The sequence below is a fragment of the Pelophylax lessonae genome (assembly GCF_965119305.1).
Source record: "Pelophylax lessonae genome assembly, chromosome: 7".
Lineage (NCBI taxonomy): Eukaryota > Metazoa > Chordata > Amphibia > Anura > Ranidae > Pelophylax > Pelophylax lessonae.
Genome location: NC_138774.1, coordinates 269,205,855 through 269,219,122, shown reverse-complemented (window position 1 = coordinate 269,219,122; position 13,268 = coordinate 269,205,855). Strand labels below are relative to the sequence as shown.

At 40.1% G+C, this 13,268-nt stretch overlaps 1 protein-coding gene across 1 annotated transcript in view; it reads right to left on the bottom strand.

The window, feature by feature from the left end:
• DPM2 (dolichyl-phosphate mannosyltransferase subunit 2, regulatory) overlaps positions 1 to 13,268 on the bottom strand; it is a 235,994-nt gene that overhangs the window by 13,391 nt on the left and 209,335 nt on the right. The window lies entirely within an intron of this gene.

Below are 13,268 nucleotides of genomic sequence, written 5' to 3'. Positions count from 1 at the left end.
TGAGGACATCCTACAAGACATAGGACAGGGCCGTGAGGACATCCTACAAGACATAGGACGGGGGCCGTGAGGACATCCTACAAGACATAGGACGGGGGCCGTGAGGACATCCTACAAGACATAGGACGGGGGCCGTGAGGACATCCTACAAGACATAGGACGGGGGCCGTGAGGACATCCTACAAGACATAGGACGGGGGCCGTGAGGACATCCTACAAGACATAGGACGGGGGCCGTGAGGACATCCTACAAGACATAGGACGGGGGCCGTGAGGACATCCTACAAGACATAGGACGGGGGCCGTGAGGACATCCTACAAGACATAGGACGGGGGCCGTGAGGACATCCTACAAGACATAGGACGGGGGCCGTGAGGACATCCTACAAGACATAGGACGGGGGCCGTGAGGACATCCTACAAGACATAAGACGGGGGCCGTGAGGACATCCTACAAGACATAGGACGGGGGCCGTGAGGACATCCTACAAGACATAGGACGGGGGCCGTGAGGACATCCTACAAGACATAGGACGGGGGCCGTGAGGACATCCTACAAGACATAGGATGGGGCCGGGAGGACATCCTACAAGACATAGGACGGGGCCGGGAGGACATCCTACAAGACATAGGACGGGGCCGTGAGGACATCCTACAAGACATAGGACGGGGCCGTGAGGACATCCTACAAGACATAGGACGGGGCCGTGAGGACATCCTACAAGACATAGGACGGGGCCGTGAGGACATCCTACAAGACATAGGTCGGGCCGTGAGGAAATCCTACAAGACATAGGACGGGGCCGTGAGGAAATCCTACAAGACATAGGTCGGGGCCGTGAGGACATCCTACAAGACATAGGTCGGGGCCGTGAGGACATCCTACAAGACATAGGACGGGGGCCGTGAGGACATCCTACAAGACATAGGACTGGGCCGTGAGGACATCCTACAAGACATGACAGACCATAAGGACAACTACAAGACATATGACGGGATATGAGAATACCTACAAGACAGGATGGGTCATAAGGACAACTACAAGACATATATGATGGGCCGTGAGGACAACTACAAGACATACACAGATCAGCCATAACTTTATGGCCATTGACAGGTTAAAAAGGATAACAGTGATTATCTTGTTCCAATAGCATCTGACATTTGGTGGGATATGATTAGCAACAAGTAAACACGTTGTCCCTGAAGTTGATGTGTTGAAAGCAGAATGAATGGGCATCGCAGTTTGCTATGTATGGAGGGGTGTAACCTCAGCTCAATAAGGGTGCCCATGCGTTACCACAGACAAAAGCACAAACAGTGGACACATAAGTGCTGGTTCACACTGAAGCGGCACGACTTCGGGGGCGACTTGTGAAGTCGCGTGCAGCGCGACTTGCATGGACCTCATATAATGAATGTCTATGCAAGTCGCTCCAGGTCGCCCCGAAGTAGTACAGGACCCTTTTTCTAAGTCGGAGCGACTTGTGTGTTAGAACGGTTCCCGTACCACACAATGGACCCCGACTTGTCAGGCTGATAAGTCGTACTAGTGTGAACCGGCACTTAGCATCAAAACTGGACCACAGAGCAATGGCAGAAGCTGACCTGGGTTGATGAATCACGTTTTCTTTTACATCATGTGAATGGCCGGGTGCATTGCTTACCTGGGAGAAGAGATGGCAGCAGGATGCAGTATGAGAAGAAGGCAAGCCGGAGGCGGCAGTGTGATGCTTTGGGCAAGGTGTTGCTGGGAAACCTTGGATCCTGCCATTGATGTAGGTGACACGTACCACTTACTTTGACATTGTTGGTGACCAAGCGCACCCCTTCATGGAAACCGTATTCCCTGATGGCAGTGGCCTCATTCAGCAGGATAACGCACCCTGCCACACTCCAAAAATTGAAAATACAAAGCAAAAGAAGGGCGCACCAGCCTAGCGCATTATCCTCAGCAAGTTTATTTGGATAAAATTGTTTAAAATCAAATACTCACAAACAAACAAGAAGTTTCAGGCACATCAATTCCATACACCTGCCTCCTACCAGAGGATCAACGTCTTTACTGGAAGCAGAGGGCTGACGCGTTTCGAGGCCGTGCCTCTTCCTCAGAGCCTGGATGGCCTCCAGGCTCTGAGGAAGAGGCACGGCCTCAAAACGCGTCAGCCCTCTGCTTCCAGTAAAGACGTTGATCCTCTGGTAGGAGGCAGGTGTATGGAATTGATGTGCCTGAAACTTCTTGTTTGTTTGTGAGTATTTGATTTTAAACAATTTTATCCAAATAAACTTGCTGAGGATAATGCGCTAGGCTGGTGCGCCCTTCTTTTGCTTTGTATTTTCAGTGTCTGGTCGACCACCCTGGTCGTAAGGGGCAGCAAAGCCTAGCCATCATGGATGCCTAATACCAGTACGAGTTCCAGGATTGAAACAGCCTGAGGACCAGGTTCCGAGCGCAGGAAAGGGGGTGCTGTCCAGCACACTACAAAAATGGTTTGAGGGACACAACGTGTTTGAAGTGTTGACTTGGCCTCCAAATTCTCCAGATCTCAATCCATTGAGCATCTGTGGGATGTGTTGGAAAAACAAGTCCTATCCATGGAGGCCCCACCTTACAACTTACAGGACCTATAGGATCTCTACTGATAGCTTGGGACCAGAAACCACAGAATAACTTCTGAGGTCTATAGAGGGTCCAATCCTTAGCTGGGTGGTCATAAAGATATGGCTGATCGGTGTATAATGGACTATGGGGATAACTACAAGACATATGATGGGATATGAGAACACAGGATCACCCCTCCCCTCCATCACACATACATACAAGCTAGGATCATGAGAACATCTCCTGTTACCCAGAACAGCCAATCAGAGTCATTCTGTCATTCTCATCCTTGGACTACAGAAATGACAGCTGGAACCTGATTGGTTACTCTGCGTAATGGGGAAACATTCAGTTTATCACACTCTTCATACACAAGCCCCTGACATCCAACTCACCATAGCGCCAGCACACTTCCTGCTTACACTGCTGACCAATTAGAAACCCGCGTTCCGCGCTATGCATTCTGGATGATGTAGTTTAAACGAGGCAAAGATTCCCAATTGGATGAGGCAAGTCGTGTGACCGGGTTGGGAAGGCGGGGCTTAAAGTCGAACGTCTGCACAGGGTTGCAGAGGCGATAGGCGCCTGAGAAGGACGATCTTCTTCAGCATAGGACAGCGGCCCCTGGTGGCCAAGTGTGGGTACAGTGCAGGGATTTACCTTGAGGTAATGATAAAATGGGATTTAATAGCGAATAATGACTTAAAGAATTATCGTTTTCTGCACCTTAGAGCATCCCAGTGCTGGCTGTGTTACACAGATTTGGCTGTACATCGCCAGTTGTCACCTCCTTTCCTTTTTATGTATGGGGGATTCTGTGTGGCCGCTCACCGTATAGTGCAGAGGCTCTCGTTCTGGGCCGACGTCATATGATGTCACAGCCAATCACAAATTAAAACAAAGATCATCTGGCTGTTACCGACTCTTCTCTCCTCACACACCATTTCCAGTGTGAGGAGAGAAGAGCCAGGATTAATGAATTACCGATCTGTGTATATTTTGTACTGCACCAAACACCTGAAATAAAGAGAACCTGTCACATCACCCCATCAGCAGTGTAACAGTCCTTATCAGTGCCCTGCAGTGTTACTGTCACCCCCCCCCAGTGCACCTGTCACCCATCAGTACCTATCAGTCACCCATCAGTGCCCAAAAAGTGCACCTGTCACTATTACAGACTGCCATCAGTGACAGTCAGTGTTGCACCTGTCACCCATTAGTGACTGTCGCCTGTAACCCATCATTCACCGTCACCTGAGGCTGTCACCCATCAGTAACCTATCAGCGATCATCACCTGTCACCCATCAGTCACCATCACTTGTCACCCATCAGTCACCAATCAGTGACCGTCACCTGTCACCCATCAGTCACCATCACTTGTCACCTATCAGTGATCATCACCTGTCACCCATCAGTCACCATCACTTGTCACCTATCAGTTATCATCACCTGTCACCCATCAGTCACCATCACTTGTCACCTATCAGTTATCATCACTTGTCACCCATCAGTGCCGGCCACCAACCTTTACCTGATAAACAAAGTCACTACAAAAACATTACCTGATAAAAAGAATCCCTCCAAAAACATTACCTGATAAAAAAGAATCCCTCCAAAAACATTACCTGATAAAAAAGAATCCTTCCATAAACATTACCTGATAAACAGAATCCGCTCATAAACGTTCCCTGATAAATGGAATCCCCCCAAAACCTTTACCTGATAAACGGAATTCCCCCCAAAACTTTACCTAATAAATAGAATCCCTCCAAAATCTTTACTTGATAAACAGAATCCCCCCCCCCCAAAATCAAAACCTGATAAACGTAATCCCCAAAAAACTTTACCTGATAGACAGAATTCCTCCGAGCACTTTACCTAGTGAATGGAATCTCTCTAAAAACTTTACCTGATAAACATAATCCCCCCAAAATACAATCCCTGATACATGGAATCCCCCAAAAACTTTACCTGATAAACAGAATCACTCCATAAAACTTTACCTGATAAATGGAATTTCTCCTGAATTTTATCTGATAAACAAATTCCCTCCAAAATATTTACCTGACAAACTAAATCCCCTCAAAAATTTACCCGATAAACGGAATCCCCCCAAAAACTTTATCTGATAAACAGAATCCCTCCAAAAACCTTACCTGATAAATAGAACCCCTCCAAGAACCTTACCTGTTTATCAGGTAAAATTTTGGAGGGATTCTGTTTATCAGGTATAGTTTTTGTAGTGATTCTGTTTATCAGATAAAGTTTTAGAAGGATTCTGTTTATCAGGTAAACTTTTTTGGGGGGATTCAGTTTATCAGGTAAAGTTTTTGGAAGGATTCTAATTACCAGGTAAAGTTTTTAGAGGGATTCCATTTAAACTCAAAAAACATTACCTGATAAACGGAATCCCCCCAAACCTTTACCTGATAAAAATAATCCCTCCAACATTTTTATCTGATTAACAGAATCCCCCCCCAAAAGCTTTACCTGATCAATGGAACCCGTCTAAAAACTTTACCTGATAAACAAAATCCCTCCAAAATTTTCCCTGATAAACAGAATTTCTCCAAAAACTGTACCTGATAAACTGAACCCCCCCAACCTTTACCTGATAAACGAAGTCACCTGACAAACAGAATCCCCCCAAAAACTGATACATGTAATTCCTCCAAAACTTTACATGATAAACAGAATCCCTCCAAAAACATTACCTGAAAAACGGAATCCGTTCATAAACGTTCCCTGATAAATAGAATCCCCCCAAAAACTTTACCTGATAAATAGAATCTCTTCAAAATCTATACCTGATAAACAGAATCCCCCCCAAACACAATTCTGGAATCTCTCCAGAATTTTACCTGATAAACAGATTCCCGCCAAAATATTTACCTGACAAACGGAATCCCCTCAAAAAGTTTACCTGATAAACAGAATCCCCCCAAAAACTTTACCTGATAAATGGAATCCCCCAAAAAACTTTATCCGATAAACAGAATCCCTCCAAAAACATTACCTGTTGATCAGTTACAATTTTGGAGGAATTCTGTTTATCAGGCATAGTTTTTGTAGTGAATCTGTTTATGAGGTAAAGTTTTGGAAGGATTCTGTTTATCAGGTAAACTTTTCTGGGGGGATTCAGTTTATCAGGTTAAGTTTTTGGAAGGATTCCATTTAAACCCCAAAAACATTACCTGATAAACAGAATCCCCCCAAACGTTTACCTGATAAAAAGAATCCCTCCAAAATCTTTATCTGATTAACAGAATCCCCCAAAAAACTTTAGCTGATAAATGGAACCCATCTAAAAACGTTACCTGATAAACAAAATCCTTCTAAAACATTACCTGATAAACAGAATCCCTCCAAAATGTTACCTGGTAAACAAAATTTCTCCAAAAACTGTACCTGATAAACTGACCCCCCCCACACCTTTACCTGATAAACAAAGTCACCTGACAAACAGAATCCCCCCAAAAACTGATAAATGTAATGCCTCCAAAACTTTACCTGATAAACAGAATCTCCCTCCAAAAAAAATACCTGATAAACAGAATCTGCTCATAAAGAGTTCCCTGATAAATGGAATCCCCCCAAAAACTTTACCCAATAAATAGAATCCCTCCAAAATCTTTACCTATTAAATAGAATCTCTCCAAAATCTTTACCTGATAAACAGAATCCCCCAAACACAATCCTTGATAAAAAGGAATACCCCCAAAACCTTACCTGATAAACAGAATCACTACATAAACGTTACCTGTTAAATGGAATCTCTCCATAATTTTACCTGATAAACAGATTCCCGCCAAAATATTTACCTGACAAACTGAATCCCCTCAAAAAGTTTACCTGATAAACAGAATCCCCCCAAAAACTTTATCTGAGAAATAGAATCCCCAAAAACTTTATCTGATAAACAGAATCCCTCCAAAAACCTTACCTGATAAATAGAACCCCTCCAAAAACCTTACCTGTTTATCAGGTATAGTTTTAGTAGAGATTCTGTTTATCAGGTAAACCTTTTTGGGGGATTCAGTTTATCAGGTAAAGTTTTTGGAAGGATTCTAATTATCAGGTAAAGGTTTTAGAGGGATTCCATTTAAACTCCAAAAACATTACCTGATAAACGGAATTACACCAAACCTTTACCTGATAAATGGAACCCCTCTAAAAACTTTACCTGATAAACAAAATCCTTCTAAAACATTACCTGATAAACAGAATACCTCCAAAATGTTACCTGATAAACTGAACCCCCCACCCAACCTTTACCTGATAAACAAAGTCACCTTACAAACAGAATCTACTCAAAAACTGATAAATGTAATGCCTCAAAAACTTCACCTGATAAACAGAATCCCTCCAAAAACATTCCCTGATAAATGGAATCCGTTCATAAACATTCCCTGATAAATGGAATCCCCCCAAAACTTTACCTAATAAATATAATCTCTCCAAAATCTTTACCTGATAAACAGAATCCCCCCAAACACAATCCTTGATAAAAAGGAATCCCCCCCAAAACCTTACCTGATAAACAGAATCACTACATAAGCTTTACCTGTTAAATGGAATCTCTCCATAATCTTACCTGATAAAGAGATTCCCGCCAAAATATTTACCTGACAAACTGAATCCCCGCAAAAAGTTTACCTGATAAAAGGAATCCCCCCAAAAACTTTACCTGATAAATGGAATCTCCATAAATGTATCTGATAAACAGAATCCCTCCAAAAACCTTACCTGATAAATAGAACCCCTCCAAAAACCTTACCTGTTTATCAGGTATAGTTTTAGTAGAGATTCTGCTTATCAGGTAAAGTTTTGGGGGGGATTCTAATGATCAGGTAAAGGTTTTAGAGGGATTCCATTTAAACTCCAAAAAAATTACCTGATAAATGGAACCGCTCTAAAAGCTTTACCTGATAAACAAAATTCTTCTAAAACATTACCTGATAAACAGAATCGCTCCAAAATGTTACCTGATAAACTGCCCCCCCCCCCCACAACCTTTACCTGATAAACAAAGTCACTACAAAAACTTTACCTGATAAACAGAATCACCCCAAAAACATTACCTGATAAGCAGAATCCGCTCATAAAGAGTTCCCTGATAAATGGAATCCCCCCAAAAAACTTTACCTAATAAATAGAATCCCTCCAAAATCTTTACCTGAGAAACAGAATCCCCCCCAAAAACAAAATCTGATAAACCTAATCCCTCATAAACTTTACCTGATAAACAGAATTCCTCCAAACACTTTACCTAATGAATGGAATCCCTCTAAAATATCTACATGATAAGCAGAATCCCCCGAAAACAATCCCTGATAAATGGAATCCCCCAAAAACTTTACCTGATAAACAGAATCACTACATCAATTTTACCTGATAAACAAATTCCCTCCAAAATATTTACCTGATAAACGGAATCCCCCCAAAAAGTTTACCTGATCAAGGGAATCCCCAAAAACTTTATCTGATAAACAGAATCCCTCCAAAAACTTTACCTGTTTATCAGGTAAAATTTTGGAGGGATTCTGTTTACCAGGTATAGTTTTTGTAGTGATTCTGTTTATCAGGTAAAGTTTTTGGAAGGATTCTAATTATCAGGTAAATGTTTTAGAGGGATTCCATTTAAACTCCAAAAACATTACCTGATAAACGGAATGCCCCCAAACCTTTACCTAAAAAATAGAATCACTCCAAAGTTTTTATCTGATTAACAGAATCCCCCCAAAACCTTTACCTGATAAATGGAACCTCTCTAAAAACTTTGCCCGATAAACAAAATCCTTCTAAAACATTACCTGATAAACAGAATCCCTCCAAAACTTTCACCTGATAAACAGAATCCCCCCAAAATTTTACCTGATAAACAGAATTCCTCCAAAACTTTTAACTGATAAACGGAATCCCCCGAACAACTGGACCTTACAAACTGAACCCCCCTAACCTTTACCTTTATTAAAACAAAGTCACTACAAAAACTTTACCTGATAAACAGGAATCCCCCCAAAAACTGATACATGTAATGCCTCCAATATTTTACCTGATAAACAGAATCCGCTCATAAACGTTCCCTGATAAATGGAATCCCCCAAAAACTTTACCTGATAAACGGAATCCCCCCCCCAAACTTTACCTAATAAATAGAATCCCTCCAAAATCTTTACCTGATAAACACAACCCCCCCCCCCCCAAATAAGACCTGATAAACGTAATCCCCCAAAAACATCACCTGATAAACAGAATTCATCCAAACCCTTTACCCAATGAATGGAATCCCTCTAAAAACTTTACCTTATAAACAGAATCCCCCCAAAAACAATCCCTGATAAATGGATTCCCCCAAAAACTTTACCTGATAAACAGAATCACTACATAAACTTTACCTGATCAATGGAATCTCTCCAGAATTTTACCTGATAAACAGATTCCCTCCAAAATATTTACCTGACAAACTTAAACCCCTCAAAAAGTTAACCTGATAAATGGAATCCCCCCAAAATGTTTACCTGAGAAAGGGAATCCCCAAAAACTTTATCTGATAAACAGAATCCCTACAAAAACCTTACCTGTTTATCAGGTAAAATTTTGGAGGGATTCTGTTTACCAGGTATAGTTTTTGTAGCGATTCTGTTTATCAGGTAATGTTTGTAGAAGGATTCAAATTATCAGGTAAAGTTTTTAGAGGGATTCAATTGAAACTCCAAAAACATTACCTGATAAATGGAATCCCCCCCAAACCTTTACCTGATAAATAGAATCCCTCCAAAATCTTTATCTGATTAAAAGAATCCCCCCAAAAACTTTACATGATAGTTGGAATCCGTCTAAAACTTTACCTAATAAATGGAACCCCTCTAAAAACTTTACCTGATAAACAAAATCCTTCTAAAACATTACCTGATAAACAGAATACCTCCAAAATGTTACCTGATAAACTGAACCCCCCCCCCCCACCCAACCTTTACCTGATAAACAAAGTCACCTTATAAACAGAATCCCCCCAAAAACTGATAAATGCAATGCCTCAAAAACTTTACCTGATAAACAGAATCCCTCCAAAAACATTACCTGATAAACAGAATCCGTTCATAAACATTCCCTGATAAATGGAATCCCCCCAAAACTTTACCTAATAAATATAATCTCTCCAAAATCCTTACCTGATAAACAGAATCCCCACAAACACAATCCTTGATAAAAAGAAATCCCCCCAAAACCTTACCTGATAAACAGAATCACTACATAAACTTTACCTGTTAAATTGAATCTCTCCATAATTTTACCTGAAAAAGAGATTCCCGCCAAAATATTTACCTGACAAACTGTATCCCATCAAAAAGTTTACCTGATAAAAGGAATCCCCCCAAAAACTTTACCTGATAAATGGAATCCCCAAAAATGTATCTGATAAACAGAATCCCTCCAAAAACCTTACCTGATAAATAGAACCCCTCCAAAAACCTTACCTGTTTATCAGGTATAGTTTTAGTAGAGATTCTGTTTATCAGGTAAACTTTTTGGGGGGATTCAGTTTATCAGGTAAAGTTTTTGGAAGGATTCTAATTATCAGGTAAAGGTTTTAGAGGGATTCCATTTAAACTCCAAAACAATTACCTGATAAATGGAACCCCTCTAAAAACTTTACCTGATAAACAAAATCCTTCTAAAACATTACCTGATAAACAGAATCCCTCCAAAATGTTACCTGATAAACTGCCCCCCCCTCAACCTTTACCTGATAAACAAAGTCACTACAAAAACATTACCTGATAAACAGAATCCCCCCAAAAACTGATAAATGTAATGCCTCCAAAATTGTACCTGATGAAAAGAATCCCTCCAAAAAAATTACCTGATAAACAGAATCTGCTCATAAAGAGTTCCCTGATAAATGGAATCCCCCCAAAAACTTTACCTAATAAATAGAATCCCTCCAAAATCTTTACCTATTCAATAGAATCTCTCCAAAATCTTTACCTGATAAACAGAATCCCCCCAAACACAATCCTTGATAAAAAGGAATCCCTCCAAAACTTTACCTGATAAACAGAATCACTACATAAACTTTACCTGATAAATGGAATCTCTCCAGAATTTTACCTGATAAACAGATTCCCGCCAAAATATTTACCTGACAAACTGAATCCCCTCAAAAAGTTTACCTGATAAACAGAATCCCCCCAAAAACTTTACCTGATAAACAGAATCCCTCCAAAAACCTTACCTGATAAATAGAACCCTCCAAAAACCTTACCTGTTTATCAGATATAGTTTTAGTAGAGATTCTGTTTATCAGGTAAACTTTTTTGGGGGATTCAGTTTATCAGGTAAAGTTTTTGGAAGGATTCTAATTATCAGGTAAAGGTTTTAGAGGGATTCCATTTAAACTCTAAAAAAATTAACTGATAAATGGAACCCCTCTAAAAACTTTACCTGATAAACAAAATCCTTCTAAAACATTACCTGATAAACACAATACCTCCAAAATGTTACCTGGTAAACAGAATGTCTCCAAAAATGTTACCTGATAAACTGCCCCCCCCCCACAACCTTTACCTGATAAACAAAGTCACTACAAAAACTTTACCTGATAAACAGAATTCGCTCATAAAGAGTTCCCTGATAAATAGAATCCCTCCAAAAACAAAATCTGATAAACATAATCCCCCAAAAAACAATCCCTGATAAATGGAATCCCCAAAAAACTTTACCTGATAAACAGAATCACTACATCAATTTTTCCTGATAAACAAATTCCCTCCAAAATATTTACCTGACAAACTGAATCCCCTCAAAAAGTTTACCTGATAAACGGAATCCCCCCAAAAAGTTGACCTGATCAAAGGAATCCCCAAAAACGTTATGTGATAAATAGAACCCCTCCAAAAACTTTCCCTTTTTATCAGGTAACATTTTGGAGAGATTCTGTACATCAGGTATAGTTTTTGTAGTGATTGTGTTTATCAGGTAATGTTTTGGAAGGATTCTGTTTATCAGGTAAACTTTTTAGAGGGATTCATTTTAAACTCCAAAAACATTACCTGATAAACAGGATCCCCCCAAACCTTTACCTGATAAAAGGAATCCCTCCAAAATCTTTATCTGATCAACAAACCCCCCCCCCCCCCAAAACTTTGCCTGATAAATGGAATCCCACTAAAAACGTTACCTGATATACAAAATCCTTCTAAAACATTACCTTCTAAGCAGAATCCCTCCAAAATTGTACCTAATAAACTGAACCCCCCAACCTTTACATGATAAACAAAGTCACTACAAAAACTTTACCTGATAAACAGAATTCCCCCAAAAACTGATAAATGTTATGCCCCCAAATTTTACCTCATAAACAGAATCCTTCCAAAAACATTACCTGAGAAACAGAATCCCCCCAAAAAGTTTACCTGATCAATGGAATCCCCAAAAACTTTATCTGATAAACAGAATCCCTCCAAAAACCTTATCTGATAAATAGGACCCCTCTAAAAACTTTCCCTTTTTATCAGGTAACATTTTGGAGGGATTCTGTTTATCAGGTAAACTGTTTGGAAGGATTCTAATTATCAGGTAAAGTTTTTAGAGGGATTTCATTTAAACTCCAAAAACATTACCTGATAAACGGAATCCGTTCATAAACGTTCCCTGATTAATGGAATCCCCCCAAAAACCTTACCTGATAAACAGAATCCCCCCAAAACTTTACCTAATAAATAGAATCTCTCCAAAATCTTTACCTGATAAACAGAATCCCCCCCCCAAACACAATCCTTGATAAAAGGAATCCCCCCAAAACTTTACCTGATAAACAGAATTGCTACATATACTTTACCTGATAAATGGAATCTCTCCAGAATTTTACCTGATAAACAGATTCCCGCCAAAATATTTACCTGACAAACTGAATCCCCTCAAAAATTTTACCTGATAAATGGAATCCCCCAAAAAACTTTACCTGATAAATGGAATCCCCAAAAACTTTATCTAATAAACAGAATCCCTCCAAAAACCTTACCTGATAAATAGAACCCTCCAAAAACCTTACCTGTTTATCAGGTATAGTTTTAGTAGAGATTCTGTTTATCAGGTAATGTTTTGGAAATATTCTGTTTATCAGGTAAAGTTTTTGGAAGGATTCTAATTATCAGGTAAAGTTTTTAGAGGGATTCCATTTAAACTCCAAAAACATTACCTGATAAACGGAATCCCCCCAAACCTTTACCTGATAAATGGAACCCCTCTAAAAACTTTACCTGATAAACAAAATCCTTCTAAAACATTACCTGATAAACAGAATACCTCCAAAATGTTACCTAATAAACAGAATTTCTCCAAAAATGTTACCAGATAAACGGAATCCCCCCAAAAACTGTACCTGATAAACTGAACCCCTGACCCCAACCTTTACCTGATAAACAAAGTCACTACAAAAACGTTACCTGATAAACAGAATCACCCCAAAAACTGATAAATGTAATGCCTCCAAAATTTTACCTGATAAACAGAATCCCTACAAAAACATTACCTGATAAACGGAATCCCGCCAAAAACTTTACCTGATCAAGGGAATCCCCAAAAATGTAATCTGATAAACAGAATCCCTCCAAAAACCTTACCTGATTAATAGAACCCCTCTAAAAACTTTCCCTTTTT